The sequence below is a fragment of the Asterias amurensis genome, chromosome 2, assembly GCF_032118995.1.
Source record: "Asterias amurensis chromosome 2, ASM3211899v1".
NCBI lineage: Eukaryota > Metazoa > Echinodermata > Asteroidea > Forcipulatida > Asteriidae > Asterias > Asterias amurensis.
Genome location: NC_092649.1, coordinates 28,735,418 through 28,758,795, shown reverse-complemented (window position 1 = coordinate 28,758,795; position 23,378 = coordinate 28,735,418). Strand labels below are relative to the sequence as shown.

The 23,378-nt window shown below is 37.1% G+C and overlaps 1 protein-coding gene and 1 pseudogene across 1 annotated transcript in view; one reads left to right on the top strand and one right to left on the bottom strand.

Moving 5' to 3' along the window:
* The window catches only part of LOC139954599 (reelin-like), a 56,858-nt gene extending 34,062 nt beyond the window's left edge, over positions 1 to 22,796 (bottom strand). The window contains exons 1-2 of the mRNA XM_071954486.1: positions 22,678 to 22,796; positions 15,815 to 16,018 (exon numbers count right to left, since the gene is read on the bottom strand). The gene's annotated coding sequence lies outside the window, so the exon portion shown is untranslated. The remainder of the gene's footprint in view (positions 1 to 15,814; positions 16,019 to 22,677) is intronic.
* On the top strand, positions 10,338 to 13,267 carry LOC139954231 (uncharacterized; annotated as a pseudogene).
* Positions 22,797 to 23,378: the final 582 nt, after the last annotated feature.

Here is a 23,378-nt window from a genome sequence, read left to right as displayed (position 1 = left end):
TAACTTCAACTGTTCCCCGAATATTAAGCAGTCAATATTACTTTTATATACCAAATAATATAGATTCTTCTAATCTGATTGGTTAAAAGATTTCATGAACTGGGCCTTGATTTTGAAATGTATAAAGTGTAATAACTTACCAAAATATTGCTTCGTGTTTTTCATTTCGCATTCACGAGTAAAATATACCAATCCAACACCACTGGATAACAATCCAAGTACGAGAGAATAGATGCCGCCGACAGCAAAAGCACAAAGCAGCTGATAAAATACGCCGTAAAAATCTTTAGAGACTATCTAAAGCTCATTAACAACCACATGAATCAACCTGATGTTTCTGTTGACGTAGATGAAATCTTGCTTCAGCCATTTTACGTTGCGAGTTTGGCATGAACACAAACAATTAAATTTCCCACACAAACAACTACGTTGAAAGGTCGTCTGCGAATAAAGGTCACAGCTATAGTTCATGTAGTTCGCGCCGTGACACGACGAACGTATACAACGCATCAAACACTTGCGCGACATACATGTAGGAATACAGTGTGTTGAGACGGATCCATTATTTTCCAGGGCGGGCATAGTCGATTGACTATGCCCCGGGCATGGTCAATATGACGTCATCTTGAAAGAAAAAGCTTGCATAGCTATTTCCATGACTCCCATTTTTAACCAATCAGATTAGAGGATTCTATATGTGAGGTATATAATGAAATATATAGTATATTTTTGTAAATATTTTTGTCCCTTGGTTCAAACGATAATGGTGCTTGTATATAAATTCATTCGTATATTTTTGTATTTACTAAGAACTTATCTTAATTTAGAATATGGGATACGGGTCATTATTTAAGGTAATTTATACTGGATATAAGACAAATAATATAAGACAAATAATATAACAATCGTGTTGTTATTACTCACGACGTCACACATAACCACAAGAGCCACATTGCCTGGACTTCCTGCAGGCACAAATTGTACATAGCTCACCATTGAAGAAATCTTACATTTGATAAAGACTGGAAGCTAACAATTGTTGAACTTTTGGTATTGAGAAAAGGCTGTATGTCGGTATAGTATTTATTGTATGTCTTGTGAGCGTGTATCATCAGGGAGAACAGTGGAATCACTGATGGAGTCCCTGAATAAATAAGACCAATATAATACAATTATGATCAAACATGACATGAACAGTGAAGCACCTTGCCTGCCACAGTTGCACTGGAATGCAAAAGAGAACTATTTTGTAAACATTGTTACATTGACTATGCACATATCTAAATATTCATTTATTTGTCCAAGTCTAGAACAAATTATGTAAATGAGATAAATATTTACCAGTCAGACATATTTACATAACTTAATGGATCATTTCTTTGTGTGATTTGAAACCTGTGAGTATTAGTACAAAGTTGTTCACTTTGTTTGATAGTAATACTGCTAATAATAATGAGTACTTCTCATGGGTCTTTCCATCTTAAAAAGATGCTCAAGGTGATGAAATATGAAACAGTCATCCTTAACACCAAAAAGGATGTTATCACCTAGTGTTACTTTTTTTAAATTTATATTTTATGCAAGTTTGCCCCAAACAAGGCTAAAAGCCACTCTTTTGACCGTGTCTGCAAAAATAGCTAGGATGTCACTAAAATTCATGTTTAAGTGTCATACATTTGGAAAGGTCATTTTAGGCTTTAATTTTGTGTATGTTGCAATAAGGAGATATACCCAACTTTCCATACAAATTTGTCAGTTTGTTTAAAAATTTATTCTGAAGAAAAAAACATTGAAAGGTGTGCAGTTTGCAATTATTGAAAATGAATAGCAATTTTGTCTGAATATCTTGCTACTGGTGAAAGGTTTAGATTTATAATTATCAATCTTAACCTTTCACCAAGTGTTGCTTGTAAAACTTTGTAATGAAATCCTTCTTGTCAATATTTCCAATTACCAAACCAGTTGGATAACAGTGCTAAGATTATTAATTTTGGTTTTTGTTAAGATTGATAAGTTTTTGTTTAAATTTACACATTATTTGCATGGTATAAAGATGGTTATGGTGGAAAACATCCCCATAATATTTTGTGCCCGAGATGCTAGATTTTGTTTTTAGAAACGAATACAACATTTAGTTTTGATCTTGAGTCCGAAACAGTGAAACAGTAAAACATATAATGGGGTTTGCCCCTTTTTTCTCATGACTCTGATGTTACAACTCACAGGTTTGGTATTTCTTGCAAAAATACATGTGCATGGTTGAGCATGTTGTGTAATGTATATTCACCTACAAAATGCCAAATTTATTGTCAATTTTGTATCAAATAGATTTTTATTAAAGACACTGGACACTATTGGTAATTGTCAAAGACCAGTCTTCTCACTTGTCTATCTCAACATATGCATAAAATAACAAACCTGTGAAAATTTGAGCTCAATTGGTCATCGAAGTTGCGAGAAAATAATAAAAGAAAAAACACCATTGTAACACGAAGTTGTGTGCTTTCAGATGCTTGATTTCGAGACCTCAAATTCTAAACTGAGGTCTCGAAATCAAACCCGTGGAGAATTACTTCTTTCTCAAGAACTACATCACTTCAGAGGAAGCCATTTCTCCCAATGTTTTATGTTATCAACCTCTCCCCATTAATCGTTACCAAGTAAGGTTTTATGCTTATAATTATTTTGAGTAATTACCAATAGTGTCCACTGCCTTTAAGTATTGACAAATCATCTTTATAAAATTGGGTTGAAATCATTATACCTTCATCAATAAACTAGCTAAACTATAATCAATTTAAAACCCTGGACCACTTTGGACAATCAAGTTTTCAACAAAGACAAATGAATAAATATATAAATATTCAGAGTTCATCTGAAATTTTTTTCTTGAATATTGTATTTCTTGTTATTTCTCAGGGCACTCGGAACTACACTTGTAGCCTCAAGATAAAAGTAAAACCAAACATTTACATTTAGTTTTGTCCAATCAATTCCAAAATATAGGTCTGTATGTTCGTGTTTTTCTTTTCTTTTTAGAAACTCATACGACTGGATTTGAAATTTGTTTTTTACTCAACACTAGTTTCATAATAACAATGTTGGACATTTCTATGGCGATGGTGTCCACAAATGTTGATGCTCACTAAGCATTAGTATTTATTGACTTTATCACTGCTGTTTTTTAATTCCTTTTTACTCCCTAGTGAGTATACAGCCTATACTACCAAATGTGTAGAGCATCATGCCATGTCAACTACAAGAATCAAACCCATTTACTCCTGGATGGAGAGAAGCAATTATGGGCCAAAAGTGTTGTGCTCAAATATTCACTGGAATTACTTTTTTCTTTTCTTTTTATATTTCTTTGGTGATATTTATCTTGTACTGTTTGTTGAAATCTTGGCCGATTCAAGAATGATAATAATAGTAATGTCAGACATGATTTTACATGGCATAGAGGCACTAATAGGCAAGCACAGAGAGACTGTTCGTTTGAGTAGGGAGAAACCATTCAACCCCACGGTCTGAACATCCAAGAAGGAAACGAAAAATAAATGCTTTTGTTTTGCCATCTCCTTTTTCGCCCAGGTATCACCCTTTTCACTAATTAGTTACTTCTTTTCCCCCCAACTCCTCACACCCTTGATCTATTGTCCTTTGTGTTTCCATCTTCTTGTATTCAAGCCAATCCCTTCCCTTCACCCCCCCTGTCCCCCTATTCATTGTTTACCCCTTGCTTTTTTCTGTATACATGCTTTCTAACCTCATTCATGTATTTCCACTTCACTGCTTATGTTTCACTTAGTTACCTGTTCAAGCTTGTTGTGTTGTCATTTAGCCTTCGAGAAAGACTCTGCTAGGGTCGAAACGACAGGCCATTAACTGAACTGGAATTTTGTGGATGACTCGACTGGGGTAAGAATTCATTTATATTGTTTGAATAGTTGCTCTTATCGTTACAGTTCCTAAGTTTCTTTTTTATTGAGACTTTGTGAACACTTTTAGATTAATTCTGAAGTTAGTTGCATGGAGCAATTTGGTTTCAGTATATTCTTACTATGATTTTTACGATGTCGGTCTTTTCGTACCCAAGTCACTTCGTACCCCATTATTTGTCTGAATCTGACAGAAGTGGCCAGCCTTCATTGTATTCTTTCATGTGGACATCGACACTGATTATATTTCACAGTAATTAAAAACGACTTGCAGGAAGATCAGAATAAATATTCCTCACTAACCTTTTTAAATTTTGCTGAATTATTGGGGTCGCACTAAATACCGACAACTCACGACAACTCACGACAACAATTTTTAAATGCACTTTAACAGACCATTTGAAAATAATTCAACTGGTAAATATATGCACAAGAGTCATATGCACCCAAATCACTTTCAAACTGTTGAAAAAATTGTATTTTTAAGTGTACAAAAAGTGTTTTTTTACCCCGAATTTAGTAACGAACGGAAATATCCGCCATGTTGTCTTTCGACGTACTTGGACGATTCCATTACACCGCAGGGGTGATACAATATGCAAGATGATTATTTACCATTTTATGTGCCTCTCATAGTCCCCCATAGAGTTATATTATATTTAAATCTTCCCTTTTATTGAATTCCGTATTATTGAACTCCAGAGTGTCGGCTTGATTACTAACAAGAAAGGAGAAACAAAAAACAGCAGTTAAAAGAAAAAAAGAAATAAAATACAACTCAGCCCTCAGAAATTACCCATGCCCCCTGCAGTGTAATAGAATCATCCAAGTACGTCGAAAGACAACATGGCGAATATTTCCGTTTGCTACTAATTTCGGGGTAAAAAACACTTTTTTTACAGTTAATGGAACAAAATTTTCAACAGTTTAAAAGTGATTTAGATGCATATGACTCTTGTGAATATATTTAACGGTTGACTTATGTTGAAATGTTTTGTTAAAGTGCATTTAAAAGTTGTTGTCGTGAGGGGTCGTGAGTTGTCGGTATTTAGTGCGACCGAATTATTGTTCTTCACTTTGACGCGATCTGACAGAATAAGAATGGCACGCATTGAGGGCATATTTTACACAAGCTTTTCCTCCGTAAATTACTGCGTTTACTATTAAAAAACTCTCCTAAAAAGTGAATTTTTACTGATAACCAGTGCTGATATTAAAAACCAATCCAATACCTGAAGGATTGTTTCAAAGAATTTGCTTCCTTCGCCTCAACAACCGTACCAAATTCATGCACATATGACGTGACTTGGGTACGAAGTGACTTGGGTATGAGTGACTTGGACAACAGTGACTTTAGTACCACGTGACTTGGGTACGAAGTGACTTGGGTACGAGTGACTTTAGTACCAAGTGACTTGGGTACGAAGTGACCGACATTCGATTTTTACTAAATTTCAAGTAAATTCATTCATTGATGGTCTTCAGGAAGCCCAAATTAACTGTGTTGTGTCTATAGGAAAAATCTTCTGTTAATGACTTTATGTGGAGATATAATCTACTTCAATGGATTTGAAGGATTCAGATTTCCCTTACTTTGATTGATTACATATACATTTAACCACTTTATTTTTTGTTCATATTTAGTTAACTTCCTGAATGAGTACACAAAGTTCAAGAAAAATTAGACCCTTCCGAACCCCCTAAGTTGCTGCATATATAATGAGGTGCACACAGTCTCTTGGAAGGCACCATACCTTAGTACAGGGAGGCAGTATGTTTGCCAAGCATTTTATTACCCTGCAGGGATTTCTTTTATCCAGTGTTTCTTGGAAAGTGCACCTATACCAGTAGTGTCTTATCAGACTGGCACACTAGTCCTTAAGTTTATGATGGTTTATGTGATGCAGCATATTACTCATATTTCTCTTTAACTCCTAAATCAAAAATGCCATATCTTCAAAGTCACTTTTGTAGAGTCTTTAAGATGACTTCACATGACGTTAGCTTTAGCATGGAGCAACTTGGTTTCAGTATAATCTTAAACTTTACTCTGATTTTTACTCAAGTGAATACATTTATTGATGGTCTTTAGGAAGCCCAAATTCACTGTGTTGTGTCTATAGGAAAAATCTTCTGTTTGATGACTTTATGTGGAGATATAATTTACTTCCATGGATTTGAAGGATTTAGATTTCCCTTACTTTGATTGATTACATGTTCATGTACATATACATTTATAACCACTTTATTTTTTGTTCATATTTAGTTAACTTCTTGAATGAGTACACATAGTTCAAGAATATAACTCCTTATTTTACAATACATTGTATATTCCTCAGTCATCTATTTTCCATTTTTTTACCATGTACCGGTACATATTCTTAGCTATATACTTTTAAGAAAACAGAATTAGCTGTTGCAAACAGGTAACTAAGTGAACAGGTAACTACAGTTGAAATACATGAATGGGGTTAGAAAGCATACAGAAAAAAGCAAGGGGTAAAACAATTTATATTTGTTGAATCTTTTTAGTCACTAAACCAATTTGTACATTTGCTAATTGCTCATGGTTCGATGTATATTGATGGATTAATTTTATGTATTTTAAATATTTCTATTTCTATTTTATGGGTTTAGGCCCTTTATATTATATCTAGGTCTGTTGTTTCTAACGTTTTGTCGGTTATTATTCGGTTTAATCGTATTTTGCCTCTATGTTTTTAATTGGTCTTGTTTCTGTTTAGCCTTTTTAGTTTTTATTGTTAGGCGCATAGAGGAATCTTTTATTCATAATGCGCCTTATAAATGCTGTTTATTATTATTATTATTATTATTATTATTATTATTATTATTATTATTATTATTATTATTATAGGGGGACAAGGGGGGGGGGGTTGAAGGGAAGGGACTGGCTTGACCACAAGAAGATGGATAAATTCATAGTTCCTTTGTCCTGTGTAGATGCCCATGCCACTGATTAGACCCTCCCTAACCCCCTAAGCTGCATATATAATGAGTTGCTTGACATACAACGCCATAGTAATTGTGCGAAGAACCAAGTGCGCACGCGCAAACTCACATATGCCAGGTCGCCCATTGTTTGTGTAAGGTATGTGGGTGATTACGAGCTGTTGTTGAACGACCGCGGTACCACGGGTTCAACTTTTGAAGTCCCTTCGTTCGAACTCCTTCTCTTCCTTCCTCCATGGTCTACTAAACTCAACCACCATTTCCCCAAATTTACTAAAATTGGTAAAGGCAGCCCAACAAAACTCAACCCAACTGGTGACCCTATACATGTATCTCACATTTTCCATTCAGACTCGTACCCATGTCAACTCGTACTTAAATACATCTTTACCAAATTAGTTTTTTTTTTTTTTTAATTAAAGGAACACGTTGCCTTGGATCAGTCGAGTTGGTCCTTGAAAAGCATTCTGTAACCGTTTGTTATAAAATCAATATGGTTAGAAAGATGTTGTAAAAGTAGAATACAATGATCTACACAAATATGCCTCGAAATTGCGTGGTTTTCGTTTGCCTTCGTCGACTAACACGGTGGGCCATTTATGGGAGTAAAAAATTTGACTCGCATAAATGGCTGACCGTGTTAGTTCGCGACGTAAAATGAAAACCGTGCAATTTTGAGTGATACTTGTGTGGATCATTATAATCTGCTTTTAAACTTCATGTTATTAATCTAAACGTCCCACCATATTCAAAATGTGAACGATTTGTAGCAAAAACCGACTTGTGCAGTTATTCTATCATTGGAAATGAACTAAATAACTACATCGATCCTGGACCAGGCAATCCGTTTGGTTCACAGAAATTGACAGGGAATAACGGTACAGACACCTATGTTATGGGCCACAGATACGGAACATTCAACACCATTGATAACTTTGCCAAAGACAAAGAACTAGATCATCTGAAGCTTGATGTTATTTTCCACGATATTGAGGTATCGCGTGATGCCAGTGATGCTACTTTGACATCTCGTTCCAGAAATGACTCAATCAGGGTGACCGTCGTCGTCAACTACTATACTGGAGTGACATACCAACACTTGCTAGTTCATAGCATTGATGGAGTCTTGTTCAAATTAAGTGATGAATTTCCATACATCAAGGTTATTATTGTAGACTTCTCTACCTCTATGTTCAGTCAAGTGTTGTCTGCACAAGTAAACACAACCTTTTCTACTGCTCGTGTTCTACTTGGATCTAAATTTGCTGAAAACCACATTGAAGGTGGAAAACACACAACAAAGATTATTGGAGGACAGAAGAATGATACCATAATTGGTGGACCTGGTGGAGAAGATTTGATTGGTTTAGATGGGCATGATTCCATATATGGTGGTTTAGGAAATGATGCACTTTATGGTGGAGATGGCGACGACTTTCTCGATGGCGGTCTAGATGACGATGTGTTTTATGGTGGCATGGGAGCTGACACAATCATAGGAGGTCCCGGTTCAAACACAGTGGTTTTTAGTGGGCATAGCCTTACCGGTGTGAGCATAAACCTTCAAATTGGTCTTGGATGGGATGCAGATGCTGAAGGTGATTCTTATGAAATGATTAACAACATTCTATCTTCAGAATATGATGATTTTCTGATTGGAAATGATGACAACAATGTCATTCGAGCATATGGTGGAGAGGATTTCATTTTTCCAGCTGGAGGAGATGATCTTCTTCAAGGAGGAAGAGGCTCTGATATCTATCAACTTGACAATGCGTTCGGGCACAAAGTGATCAATAACTTTGCAACTGACGAAGAACTTGATTTGATTGTTTTGAATCAAACTTCATTACATGCAATTTGCTACTATTTTTACGGTGAAGATTTGCAGTCGACAGTGGACTTTGAAAATTCTACAGAAGCAGTATCAAGAGACTTTCTTGGTCAGGACTTTCTGATGATAACCCTTCCGTTCTGGTTGCGAAACAGCACATATCAGCATATAGCATTCTCTTTCTCTGATGGCTACTTAACCCCGGAAGATTTTGATGAAAGCTATAGACAACTGGAGCCTATGATTAATTTGGTGCGTAGTGGACAACTCCTTTACAGCACAATTGTTTCAGCGACTTCCATTCGACTAATCTTTAATGTAAGCTCTTGGAACGATGTGTACGATTCGCAAGAGACAGCGAGTTTTCAATACGTACACTTTGAGTACAATTCTACAACATATTATCCTCTGAATCTACCACCTCCTGAGTCAGTCACAGTCAATAACCTGGCAGCAGGGTCAACACATAGCTTTACTTTGATCCTGAGTTCTTGTGAGCTAAATGTTGCCATTTCACCTTTAGTGTATGGTACTATTCCCCCAAACCAACCGACTGGTCTAATTGCTGATCCACTCTTGGACGGTTTTGTTATACGCTGGAATCCACCCACTTCTCTGACCGATCCTTCAGTCCAAGATTATGAGTACATTGTTAGAATTTGGAGTGTTGAACAAGCCGGAGAAAATTTTGAGCAGACCACCAACAGTTCCAACATCTCTGTATTCAGTTTGATTCCTGAGACTGAATATCATATTTCTGTTAGTAGTCTGGTGTACAATACAACTAATACTCCTGTACAGATAACACTAAGGACTGGTAAAAATACTTGCACAAACTTAGTTAATTTGCCATCACATCTACGGATAGAGGATTTAACACGCAATGAACAAGAATATATTGTTGCAATAGTCTCGTGTGAGACTGGTTACGAATTGGAAGGTGGCAACAATATCATCTTTAATGACGGGACGTCAATCATCCCTAGATGTAGTATAACAGAATGCACACTGCCAGTAGTCACCAATGCTGAACTTGTTTTGGGTAGTGACAACCCTGTTTATGAAGACACGTTTACATGGAGATGTGTACACGGTTATGAAATAAGTCGTGATGGAATAAACACATTCAGTAGTGTTTGCGGTCACCAGTCTCAGTGGACTCCCGAAATTCCAACCTGCTATGAAAAATCAAAGTGTACAGGCCTGAAGGCTCCACAGTTTGGTAGTGTGAATGCTACTGCAATTTATGTAGAAGAGAATGTTACCTATTCCTGCTCTTCTTGGTACAATCTTCAAGGCCCTGCACATAAACAATGCACTAGAGTTGCAGGAATTGAGGCATTTTTGTCTCCATCTGATGAGACCCAATGTGTACCATGAGTATGTCCAGCTTTATTACCACAGACACATGGCTTTTACAATAACATAAGATCTCAGTATGTGACAGGAGATATGGTGGAACTGGTTTGTAATGAAGGGTACTATGCAAGAGATGATCGAGACTACCCAGAACAAATGATGTTATTTGCCATGGTTATGACTGGAACCCACCACAGAGGCACTGTCAGTCTATCATTGAAGTGTTTGACGCAATATATTTCACAAGTCAGTGTGAGTGTGCAATATACAATATCTTCACGGCAAGGCACTGTTGTTCCACAATCACTGTATCCTCAAGCCTGCCATCAAATACTGCCACACTTTACAAAATGGGTTTTAAAACTGCCACGATGGTTTTTAAATCGCAGGACTATACAAAGCAGACGTCCACAACGTCTTGAATGTCATAGAGCGATTTATCTTGCTAACGGACCAACTCCCTACGAAGGAATTCTCAAAATTAGTTCAGAGAATGACTTTGCATTTGTGTGTGTAATGAGCAGTCACTTACACACTGCTACTGAAGTTTGTAGACAACTTGGATATGAGCGACACACCAATTCCAATTACCACAGTGCATCAGCAATCCCAACAACTTACATATCACAAACTTCATCCCCAACAAAAATATCCCAACATGAACAACTATGTAACCACAGAATCAGCTGTAGAAGTACATGTGATCAACTCTTCCTTCCTCACGGTAATTCGCGATCCGGATGCCCACAAACACTGGAAGGACAAACTTGTGACTTTTCTTGTGATGCTGGTTATGGAATGATAGGATCATCATCTCGAACCTGTACAAGCAATGGATGGACAGGGAATCACCCATTTTGTGATGGTAAGTGACCCTTTACCTGCTAGCCCTATTTCAGTATTTAAGTAGTTCTCTTTGTTTTAAAATAATCACCAAATAATCTGGAAGCAATTAAAAAATTGCTGTTAGGAAATTCAGATAGCCACAATTAGCCCAAAAATAGGCACAAATTTCAAATTTTTCACTTTCATTCTCAAACCTCGATATATTTTAATATAGAACACTTCCCCTTACCATAACCATTTTTGGCTGACATGGTTCACAACAGCTAGTTGGGCTCAAAATGTTTTTTTAAATTATATATGCAATAGCATTAGGCCAAACAAAATAATATTTGTTTCTATTACACTGGACAAAAAATTAGGGTTGGTAGGGACGAAAACACATTTTATTTTGTTGAATTATTTTATTGCTTCAAAACATAGGGTAGGAACGAATGTTAAAAATATTTTTGCCCTTGCTTGCTAATTTCCTGTAAATTCAACGATGTCCAAGTTCGACTCGAAAATCTCTTAAAATGACACAGAAAATAAGCCCGCAACCGTTCCGAGGTCTGTAAATTTCAAGTCACATAAAAGCAGATTTCACGCCTGTAGTCGTCGTTACTTTGCGTGCGACAATAAAATACAAGAAACATTGAACGCTAGAGGTTGTTTTGGAACAATGCAATAGCGTGAGATAAAATGCGATTGCTAGATCAACAGATAACAGATTGCTAGCATTACGAACTCGCACGTAATGCATAAAATGCATGCAGCGACCTCCCAACACACCCTACACGTCCGTCCGTCGTTGCAAAACAAGTACTTGATCAACCATGGATCAATGGCACCTTGTGATGTGTACTGTCCAGTGTCTGAAGTGATAGTATTACCGCAGATATTCCAAGAGTTCAGTTGAAAATAAAATAAAGTAGTTATATGCAGAAATTCAGACATGGTCATTATGGCCTTTCTTTCCTTTTTTTCATTACTTTGTTATTGCAGCCATTCATTCCAACATGAGTAGGCCTAACTTGTTTTTATGAAATTTTTACCACAAAACCTCTACTCACAAAATCATGTCCTAATGTAATGTTGCTTTGATGTAATAAATGAATGAACATTCAGTTTTTAATGATTTTTTTTTTCAGGAGACTTATGGAAGACTGACATTGAAAGAGAAAGTCGTAGAAAGCCGTCTCTTAGCCATCATGCACTGTCCAATTATCTGAAAAATTATCTACAACTATCCAGGAGTCTATTGGATAGTTTCAGTCTACGATCCTGTTACAGGTTTTCATGTACACACTCTCAGAGGACAGGTAAGAAAGGTTTATTCACGTTTTCGTGTTAACGGAAAACATAACATTGTGGTAGGACAAAGCCTACCCAACATTGGATCACCTCACAATGACTTGAGTGCATTGTTTAGGCAAGCATATTCTCCCCAGTATGATAAAACAGGATGGTTTGGATGGGGTGGTTCAGTTTTAAATGCTCAGCGTACAAATAGTGCAACGTGGGACAGGCTTGTCAATCTCGGAGTGAGACCAATCATGCTTCTTATTTACAGGAAAGATATTAGCGGTGCATGGGCTTCGTGTTATGACGAAAATCGAGTGTATATCCATAAAGGTGTGGTATTGCTGATAGAATGACGTATACGCGATGTCAAGCTTAACACACCAGTTATAATTATAAATACTTATTAATTGGTACAAGTTATAATTATAAAGATTTATTAATTGATACTATTTACAATTATTATGCACACACCAAAGTGGAAAAAAGCCCACTCTGTGTCAGAGGGTTGGAATAATACAGGAGTAATTTGGAATGGTCCAATTGCTTTACATGCAAATTGGTATGGGAATTACAATATGCAAGCTTTTCACACATTGCAAACAAATACAGGAAACGTCCGATAATAATACAGTTCCTATTATTGTTGGTCTCTTTGTTCCGCTACAAGATTTATTTGGGGTTGAACAAAGAATTGACTAGAGTGGGATTCGAACCAACGACCTCCGGATTAACGTGCCGGCGCTCTACCAACTGAGCTATCTAGCCCTCTATTGGCGGTGTCCCTATTTGTAACTCCTGTAAAAGGTTTTCCTGCAGCCATTAAGAATTGATGCTTGATACGCACATTATACTTAATTAAACAATGTGTTGACCAGCGGTGTAATCAGGATTTTTTTCTGGGTGGGTCGTGATTATACGATTTTTGACCTTTTCATAATGAAATAGCTGTACAGCAAGATATTAAAATTTTAGTACACTGTTGAAACCAAAAACAGAGACTGCTGGAATTCAGATAGCTTAACCTCACACAATTGGCAAGGACTTTGGACTGAATGCTTAATTTACATTTATGTCATTGAAAAAGGCCCTCGAAAAAAATGTATTAAAAAAATGTGGACCTTTTGGAAAAAAAAAATTGTGGGGGGGGGGAGTGTTGTACGCAACCCCCCCCCCCCCCCCGACATAGGGTCATGTTTTATGCATGATCTTCCCTTTTTACACAATACATGTAACAATCTTTTTGAATTACCAACAAGGTCATTATTTCAATTGTAAATAGATCAACTTTGGCCAATTTTGTGTTAGCATTCCTTACATTTGTAACTTTCTTTGTTGTGTACATTAGCATTAGTTATTAGAATTTAATGTAAACATTTTAACAACTTATTGAAATCTTTTAAGAACTTTGTTGACTTTGAAATAGAGCTGCTACAGGAGAGCCTTAGGTTGAATTATTAAAATTTAAAAATATCCAATGTTTCTTGATTTAAATCACCTTGATCAAGTCATTTGAACTCATGTTTATTCGGAATCATTTGTAATAAAATGTTTATTTGTGCATGATCTTACCTTTGTACACAATAACAATCTCTTTGAATTACCAACAAGATCATTATTTCAATTGTAAATAGATCAACTTTGGCAATTTTTGTGTTAGCATTCCTTACATTTGTAACTTTCTGTGTTGTGTGTACTTTATTTCAGCATTAGTTATTAGAATTTAATGTAAACATTTTAACAAATTATTGAAATCTTTTAAGAACTTTGTTGACTTTGAAATAGAGCTGCTACAGGAGAGAGCCTGAATTAGTTTTTTTTTAGTATGAATTATTAAAATTTAATAACTGTTCATTTGTAATAAAATGTTTACTCGTAAAAAGGTTTTCTCGGTCAATTTCGGCAAAACGAGCAGCCAATTTAACCACCAAGCTATTCTATTTCGTGCAAAATCAAATGCTATGGTGAAAAGGGTCATTCAATTTCGTTTTACGATTCGTCAAATGTAATGTTGAGACATTCATTTTAACAATTCATCAAACGGCAATCAAATTCCTAAGGCTTGTGTGTCACGAAAAAGAATGACGATATGCTAAATTGAACAGAGTGCTAAAGGAATTTGACTCGACTCAAAACAAAATTGAATGGCCGAATTCTGAATTTGAAATGCAGTAACAACTGGAGACTGGAGAGGCAAAACAGCTTTAATTCGAGCGCATGAAAATGAATTTGACTGCTCATTTGCCGAATTTGACCGGGAAAACCTATAGTATCTTTAAATTGTTTATTTTCTGTTTAGTCATGATTATACATGATAATAATACATGGTATTTGTTTATTTATAAATAAATGTATGTGATGTTATAGAGGGCCTAGATATGACAGTTCTAATATGTTTAACAAGCACCCCAACTTAATATTTTCATAATTTTCAATAACATGTAATAACCATTAGCACTATATACTTTGTAGAGTCCTGTATTATTAAATCATTGAGTTTTCAACAGTATAACCATAAATGTTTTATCATATCAAGAACATCTAGGGAGTGTAAAATGTCTACAATCTTGCTTACATTATCATGACAAATTACTCAAGTATCTTATGCGCCTTTACAACATTTTCTGGTCTTCCAGCATGAATGTGATAGACAGTCAGTGTTTCTTAAGAAGAATCCATCACCCCACCCATGTGGACTAAGTGGACCACGCCCTCTTCTTGACCGAAATAAGCCCAAGACTTTGCCTCCAATACACAAGTAGTCTTAATTCAAGACGTTAGTTTTTATGCAAATTGGACTACCCCTTCATCAGTGATGTCAACTGATGCTCCAATGCATTTACTGATTGTACACAATTATTAGCAACTGCGGTTAAAACTAATGACACAAATACTGGTGGGTTTAGTATCATTAAAAAAGGTGTCCTATTTGCTCAGATAGCACAGTTAAAGATTTATTATTGTACTTTGCAATGAAAGCAGCAGCTACATTTTAACCAACCACTGGTTGGCCAAACATTCAGGACTTTGCAAAAGGACGCCCCCGATTGGTTAACAACACATTATATTTTATGTTTTAAGAGAAGACATAGTCAAATGATCTTTTCTTCGAGGGTACACTAAAGACAAAACTAGAGATCTACAAATAAAGGTCACGGAAAAAGTATTCAAAGACCCCGCAAACAAAAAATTAAAAACTCCAATCATTCAGATAAGCAACCATTGCAGCAGGGGGGGGGGGGCATTGATGCAGACCAAAGTTACTGACCCCCACTATGAACATTACAAATTAAAACTTCTAAACAAGGTGGATGAATCCATAAAGATACCAACCTTGTCAGCCATGGAAACCCCTAACTTAGATCATTTGGGAAATATGAGTGGGTCCAATAATTATCTATATTGGCCCACAATATAGGATTTTAAACAACGCGGCAGTTTATATGGCACATTAAAGGATGACATGTGACAAGAGTTCAACCAATCAAGTGACAGGATCTGCAATTGTGGCACCAATTCCACACAAAAATCTAAGGATTTATACTTTTGAAGGTAAAGAAAACATTTCAAAAATTGAAGAAGAACTCACTTTGTTTTGTATGACTGTCTTGATGATGGCAGAATGAGTAAACTCAGCAGGTTGATTCTGACCTAGATGTCTCAGCAGTAAGCATCCAGCAAGCAGCATCCAGCAAGCAGCATCCAGCAAGTAGCATCCAGCAAGCAGCATTCAGCAAGCAGCATAGCCCTGGGGTTTGCCATGTTCCTCCTCAAAATGGTCTTTCCAGTGTTTCTAGGAGGATAAAGTTAAATAAGAAAGTACAACATTGGTTTCAGACCAAACACCGTTCCTAACAGTTCAAGCCTAAAACAAATCATAGAAATGCAATACAGTTGACTCCCGTTATTACGAGCTCGCATATTACGAGGTTTCGATTACTACGAGGTTTATTGCCGGTCCCGAACTGCCCCATGCGTGTTTCAATGCATTAAAATATTGATTATACGAGCACGGTAGTAGTGAGAACACGGTTATAACGAGGTAATTTGGGCGACCCATTACCAGCAAAACATTGTTTAAAGGGACACACCGGCTCACCGTGTACACAGTTTAGGGGGTTGGGGTGGGGGGAGGGAATCGTGAGGGATTCAAAAGCGTCCTTGTGAGAATGTTTTTTGAAATGTAAGCGTAGCTGCAAATCTTGAAACGTAAGCCTAGCTTGACTCGGGATTGAAAGCATAATTTTTGATTTTAGCGTAACAAACCTAAATGATGTATATGGATTGTATGGATATGGAGCAGCTGCGTAGCTTGGAACATAACATATCTTTTGGAACGTAAGCATATCTTGGAGCGTAAGCGTAGCTGGGTATCTTGGAACGTAAACGTAGCTGCGTATGGAACGTAAGCGTAACTTGACTCAGGATTGAAAGTGTACCTTTTGTATATATAGCGTAACTTGAGAAGGAACGTAGGCAAAACTTGGAATGTAAGCGTAGCTTGGAACGTCATATTTTGGAAGGTATAAGCGAAGCTGGATATCTTGGAACGTAAACGTAGCTGCATATGGAACGTAAGCGTAGCTTAACTCGGGCTTGAAAAACGTACCTTTTTATATTATAGCGTAACCTGAAGGAACGTAAGCGTAGCTGAGTAGCTGCGTAGCTTGGAACGTAACCAAATAATACCTCAACAATCTCAAAAATAACACTTCATTCACAGAATTAAAAAAAAAATGTTTGACATAATTATGCTTTGAGTGAATTTTTTTATCATATTTTGTTCAACCTTTTATACAAAATTATTTTTCACCTGTTCTTTTTTCGATCAAGGGCTCCGTTTTTTTTAATCCTTTTTTTCTTCTTCATAGAACATTTTTTAAGCTACTCACACAATAACACTGTCAGTATAACAAAATGCGGTATTCCTACGTTTTGACATCATCAATCTTTTTTTATTGTTTCCTGAAAACTCCTAGCAAAAAGAAATTAGGAGCCATGAAACAAAACAGAGTATAATATTGGAATGTTGCGATCATAAGAAATAGCGGATTTGACACGAGGTGTACCGAATGACAAACCCACGATGACAAACATGTACTCTGATGTCTGGCTCCCAACCCCTCCCAAGCTCACGGCGAGACCCGCAAGCTGGAAGTTCATAGCGCCCGGGATTACACCTCCAGCCCCCCACGAGACACGGCATGTGCGGTACGTGATATGTCCCGAGGCTTACGTTCCGATTGCTCCACGCTGTGGGGCCATATAACAAGCTTCCGTTACACGGACTCTTTGAATACGAATCTTACGTTAGATTTTTCACCATTATTTACATTTTGTAGCGATAATTTGAATACATGATCTTTTTCGTCAATTACTTGTTAATAAATTTGAAAAAAAAAAATTTAAATTTGGTTGGGTAAGTTACTTTTAGACGGCTGGAAGTAAAACTAACCCGGAAGGTCACGTGATTGTTTGTACCACTTTTTGGTTAGAACAATCACGCGACCTTCGTTTTTGTTTTAAAAGGCTCAAAAACGGCCAAATTTGATGATTTTTTTTAAGGACTGTTCTTCTTCATTCCTGGAAACCCGTTGAATACATTTCTTAGTCTATTTTGAAACCCAAATAGCCCAATTCGGCCGGTGTGTCCCTTTAAACCCTTTTATAACGAGAACAATTCAAAAACCAACAAAGGAAACACCTGTACAGCCTGTCAAGTCGTTATTTGTGGCCTTTAAAGGCAGTGGACACTATTGGTAATTACTCAAGATCGGGCTGCGTTTATTTATTTTTACTGTTCTTTAGCCACCCCTGCAACACATTGGTTTAGCCTTCCCGCATGACGTATAGCCTTAAGCCAATCGCGCGCGTTTAATTTTCCCGCTGCTACAAACCGCACCCTCCTGTATTTTTCCAGTGCTTTTTTTCGTGTAACATAGGACGCTTTTTCGTTGTCACAGTACATTACGTAATACATCGGCCGTGGTTATTGTCCCCGTTTAATTCTGTTATTGTTGTTGTTTAGTCTGTCGTTTGTTGGTGTTTGTTCTTTTGTTGATTTTGGGAGTTTAGGAGTGAGTGAGTTTGCTAGTGAAATTGAATGTTAGTTTTGATCAGAACGATTTTGATCGGCGATCTGAGAGCATGTTTTGATGGTGAGCTTGAGTGTTTAGAGACTGTACCAACTGCGTGAAGCTTCCTGAAGCAACAGGTAGACAGTCAGCAAGAATTCTGTCTTGTTTGATCTGTGATCAAAAAACTATAGGCAAAACAGAGCCATAGTAACGATTCTTCCTAACCCCGGTCGACACCGCAACACTCAGCCTGAAGACGCCTCAAGTTAGTTCGCCCGCACAATAACCATGGCCATTATTTGGGGCTTCGATCTCCCGTCCATGAGACTCCCTATTTGAGATGAACTGAAAGACGAGGGCCGCTGTGAACTCCTGAAGTGGAGACTAAACTTAACGTCATCTGTGTGTGATGTCATACTAGACTGCGTGCCAATCGCCATTCATCGTACGTGAACGTACAGGGAGACTAAAGACTATAGAGACGAGCTACCGTAACTTTAAAGTACAAGTATCTGTAATTTTTATTCATTAATTGATAGGAGATTGCTTTGGCCAATCGATAATAAGTGTTTCAATTGACTGTGGGTTTAACTAATGATTACACCGATTTACCCAATGTTGTACATAACTGCAAATAATTTTTGTTGTAAATATATTATCTAAATTTAACATGGTCTCATGTAGTCATTTCTTCGTGTGTTTTATTTAGTTTATTACTCGGGGTCATCACTCATTAGTTCTTTTATATAATATTGGGGATAGTGGTGACAGTGGACACTATTGGTAATTACTCAAAAGAATTATTTGCGTAAAACCTTACTTGGTGACGAGTTATGAGGAGAGGTTGATGGTATAAAACATTGTGAGAAACGGCTCCCTCTGAAGTGCCATAGTTTTAGAGAAAGACGTAATTTTCCACGAATTTGATTTCGAGACCTCAGATTTAGAACTTGATTGGGAGGTTTGCATGGTTAAAACAATGGAGAAATCTCTGATCTACTGAGTTTATAAGCGCATTGTGCATTTTCAGAAGAAAAAAAAACCCACAACTTACAAGCAAAACTAGTTGCGTGATCAATATTATTGAATGCAAAAGCAAGATTTTACCTGGTATCCCTCATTGGCAATGAACCATCTAACATGACACAGGTGTTTACCAATAAAAATCAAGATTCTATATTTTGTTAACTGCTTGCTGTGACTGGGTGTATTGCATGTGCACACAGATGCATGAGCAATAAAAAATATAAAATACGGAACAGCTGGTATCTCGCATTAACAATGAACCATCTATTATTACACTAGTGGTTATCAATGAAAATCCCGCTTTTATTTTATTGACTGCTACGGCCAAAGTTTTTCACAGCGTGTGCAATATGATTGCAGCATCAAGATTTTCCCTGGTATCTCGCAGTAGCAATGAACCATCCAGCATTATACAGGTGGTTACTGATGAAAACCAACACTCTATTTGTTGCATTGGCAATAAACTGCCGGCGACCAAAGTTTTGCAAGGGAAACCTCCCAAAACAAGAACGCAACTTAAAATCTCACACATTTTTTCAATCTTGTAAAATGTAAATCGATTTTCAAATTGAATTTAAAACTAAACTAACTTAATTAAAACAGTTTTTTTAAGCCTAATTTTGTGCTTGTTTGTGCAGTACATGACACACTACTCATGCATCTGTGTACACGTGCGGCCATTATGCACGCACTTTGTGCATGGTTCAATGATTATTATGCGATCAGATACATTGAGGTTCGGATAATACGAGGAAAATGGGCCAGTCCGGTGGACCTCGTATTAATGGGAATCAACTGTATTTAGATTTATTTTAGAGGGAAAGTGTTAATCAACAGTGCTTTAAAAAATTGTTATGATGCCTTACTATACAGGGGCGAAATTGCCATTAGCCTGCTAGCCCAGGACTACCACATTTAGTCGGGCTACTCATTTTTTCCAGTTTGATAGCCCGACATTTTTTAGGTGAAATAACCTACTTAAAGTTGATGCCATCTTGTTTTTACATAAAAAACAGATCTACAATTCCACTGCACAGAACAACATTTCAGGTAAAAATTGATATAATATATATCTTTTGACATGTACATGTAGGCCCTGTGGTCAGATGGATACCAGACAACTCATCCGTCAGACTTCTCAGGGGACCATGTACTGATTGGCACATGCACGGGCGTCCCCCGGGGGTGGGTATGGTGGGTGGGTTTAATATCCAGGCAACCGGATAATTGATACTTGTTTATTTCGTAATTTTTCCTCCATGAGCAGGTGCGGATCCAGGGGGGCCAGGAGCACCTGCCCCCCCGGGTAAACAAATAAAAATAAAAACAAGACAAAAAAAAGGAAAGAAAAAAAAAAAGGCTAGAGGAAAAACGCTCTTCATTTAAATTTTTCTGTATTAGGAGGCCCCAACAAAATGTTATGGAAAAACTTTTACTGCATTATTTGTTTTCTTTTAAGTCATTTCAGATGAAGTTAAAGGGTCCAAGAAATGTCTCTGAGAAGTCCTTAGATTGCACCAGAGAGCATCTACAACATTTTTTCCCTGGGCCCTAAAGCGGGCACCGGACCCTGCTTGCAACAAATACGATTATCAGTTTGTTCGCAACAAGAGGGAGAAGATGTGTGTGATTAAACTTTCTAGGAGTCCCACGTTACTGTACATACTGTTTCCAGTAAAATAAGATGACTGATATTGATCTAAAAAGCTTAGAAAGTGTTTCTTGAACTCTGTATTTTAGGCACACGGAGGCTTGATTTTTCAACGCAAAATCTCAAAAGCTCAGAGCTCCCGGGGGTTTCACCCCATGGACCACCACCAGGGCTTCGCCCCTGGACCCCACCAGGGGCCGTATGGCAGGCCCCTGAACCCCACCCCTGAAAAACAAAGTAAAATGACTACACAGTTGATTGAGCTGTAATATTGGTTGAATGTTTTTTTTTTTAACCTGTCGCATCCAGCCAAAGTCTCCAAGGAGAACGGAATACTTGCCTTTAGGTTCACTCAAGAATTATAGATTGCAGGATTTAATTACAGGAATTTGTTGTGTAAACATGTCAGTAACGGAGGTCAGTCACTCAACCGTAGACTTGTCTTGGCTACTCCTAGAGCTATTGAGGTTCGTTCAGAGACGATAGCCGAATGAACCTCAATAGTGCTAGGTGTATCCTCTTCTTACCAGTTTGCACGGTATTATGCCCTATTCTCTGAATTGGGGAAAAAATTATGCCATATATACCAACCGACACCATAATTATCTTTATTTGTTAGGCCTAATATGAAGTATGCAAACATAATTATATTAAAACTTAATGGACATTGAAATGTTCACATCACACACCGATCTTCAATGACTTTTTCAACTGGCCCCATTTGTTTTGAGTTTTTTTCGGTTTTCACGGCAAACAAGAAAGTATGGTTTCCCGTTGAAGCCATACATGGAAGAAACATCTGCAAGTGCAAGGACTACAAGTGTTCTGTGAAACTATGTGTAACTGTATGACTCTATAGCCAGCAGTTGTCTTCATTTTGTTCAAAATATTTTATTAAATTTTTTAAATTACCATGGTCATTTGCAAAAAATTAGAAATAATAATAAATAGTGTGAATAATTATTGGCTTTCAAATCTGATTTTTATTTGGTATTTTTTTCTTTTTTTTCTTAATATTATTTATAAAATATTTATGTAATATATTAAAATTTATAATAATAATAAAAATCTCAAAGAATATTAGAAAATGATATAATTTATAAGGCACACGGCTTCTTCAAGCCTCTGTATGTTTCCAGAATGCTCAGCAAACTATATTCAGTCACATGATTTGATCATCATGAATTGTGATTTGAAATATTATTTGATGAAACTTTTTTCAGTGGGCAAATATTTTTATATACATGTAGGCCTATGGCCTCAACAGCATGACATATTATTTTTGTTCATTGTAGAAATGCCTAAAATACCAAACTTTTTGCATTTACAAGTGCAAATAACCAGTGCAGCCTTCCGTGTTTTTAAGTTTTGGTCAAGGGAGAGCAGACTTTTTGCTTGGCAAATAAAACCACAGTTGTTTTATCTAGCTAGGGACTGTTTACATCGCGCACAGAGCGGTAAAAGATTTGCCACGATTTTAGGGACACCTTGAAAACAGGACCTCCTATCCTATACGATACATCTTGGCCATCTGTCGAGTTGTCTCAAACAAAGTCGAGTTGTCTGAACCGTCGAGTCGAGACGAGTTGTCTGAACCGTCGAGTCGAGACAAGTTGTCCGAACAGCAGTCGAGTTTTTTATTTATTTATTTATTTATTTATTTACAAATTATCAAATAGATTCTTCAATTCAACTGACCTTTTTTCCCTTTATGGAGACAAACTTGACACCACTTCGCCTGTGAAGTTGGGGAAATTCCAAACCACAACGGCCCGTGTTTTTACTCTTCTGCTGGACTTTTTTAATTAACGTTGACAGTTGATTATTGATACTCTCGGCAAACTTCCATCAAGCCATGTCTCCCACGTCGTGTTGTCCGTTCCCCCAGCAGCAACTCAAAATAAAATTTAAAAGGCGTCCAAACATCACAATAGAGAACTGTAAAATTCACAAAAGATTCACCGCCACCAGTGGACGTTCTTTGTTATTAAAGTGAGAAAGGCGAACTAAAAACCACAGAGCTTTGAACTGGAAAAAAAGTACCCAAATAAAAGTTTGTTGCATGTTTTGGTTCCCCGGCCATGTGGTCATTCTGCACTTTTTTAGCAGACGATAGCCCTTTCGAAAATACGGTTTTAGCCTGCGGGCTTGGGCTTGGGCCTAGAGACCGTCAGTTGAAAACGTGTGGTTTCCAACGTGTGCTTCACACCCGTAAGGATGGCGCCTATAAGCCACAGCTCCATCCAAAGCCGTAGTTTCGAAAAGGGTCACAGAAATGACGTCAGGGCCTGGCTCAATTCACAGACAACACCATAAATACAATCAAGACGTCTAGGACATGACAAGACTGTCACATCATTTGCATCTAATTAGAATAACTTGATCGCCAGTTGAGGAAA